The sequence below is a fragment of the Sinocyclocheilus anshuiensis genome, unplaced genomic scaffold, assembly GCF_001515605.1.
Source record: "Sinocyclocheilus anshuiensis isolate Anshui unplaced genomic scaffold, SAMN03320099.WGS_v1.1 scaffold659, whole genome shotgun sequence".
Taxonomy (NCBI): domain Eukaryota; kingdom Metazoa; phylum Chordata; class Actinopteri; order Cypriniformes; family Cyprinidae; genus Sinocyclocheilus; species Sinocyclocheilus anshuiensis.
Window position 1 is genome coordinate 450,040 of NW_015549698.1, and position 1,302 is coordinate 451,341.

Here is a 1,302-nt window from a genome sequence, read left to right on the forward strand (position 1 = left end):
AAGAAAACCTGCCTAATAATTCTGCACACCTTAATAAGGAGTTTTTTATTTCCAGCCTTCATGTACACTTATATATCACTTCTAAATGATTAAATACAAAAATAATAGTAGTTATTAAGATTGATGTGGTTTGAAATTGGTCAAATGTGCTTGGAAAAAAAATATGACCAGAATATCAACATGCCTAATAATTATACACACACTGTACAGACAACACAGAAATGATCAGGTAGTGCTGCATCCGTAATGACAACAGATTAAATGTTTAGACTCTTACTGATAAGTAAATGTATAAAGTTATTGTGTGTGGCTCCATGTACATGCTGAGTCAAATCCAAATTGTTTAAAACAGTTTTGAGTTCTTGTGCAGAATTGATTCTAGCATTGTCTATGTGAATATTAAAATGCTGATAACAGGCCAGAGAGAATTTAGAGGCCAGTGCATAATGATAAATATAATATGTGGAGCACCCATTAGCACAATAATCAGGTATTCCAAGGACAAGTAATTACCATTAACTAAAATTGATTTATTTTTAAGTGAGAGGATGTTTAAAAGTGCAAATTTAACAGTATAATTTATTATTGTTTAGTGATGTTTATTAATGACATAAACGGATGTTACTCCATGTTGTACACAATAACATTTTTTTTTTTTTTGCCACTGCAAACAAGCAGTTTGGAAGGAAACGACTAAATATAAATTAAATTAATACATAAAATGCTTAATATTAAAGATGAACGAGAAACAGTGAGTGCTCTTTGCCATCTTTGTCACTTATCTACGGCAAAAGCGCCAGTCTGTTTAGGTTCACGAAACGATTCATGGAAAGTACCACTATGTACACGGAGACATATCATAAATTATAGGAAATTCGCTGATCGCTAAAATGAACTTCTCCTCCATCTTGCCTCGACACTCCACTAGAGAATGTAGTGAAGCATCTTGTGTGCTCCACTGACTTCACTTCTTTTGGCTGTTGCTCCCGTAAGTTGCTCTTCATTTGCATAAAGCTAAAGATATCTCAATTTTGTTGCGTCACTGGACAAGCCTACATCCTGTCACTAGCGGTCACTGTCGCTCGTGTCGCCGAAATCACCATTTCTCTATTGAAATTAATGGTATTTTGCTACTTTGTCGCTGTGTGTTGCTGGTAGTGTGAACGCAGCTTGATAGGCAGCAGGTTAGATAGGTTTGCCATAATGCTTTAAAGGGCCTTAGACTTACTTAATGGAACTTAAATTAAAGGGTTAGTTCACCCAAAAATGAAAATTAGCTTGTGTTTTACTTACCCTCGCAGC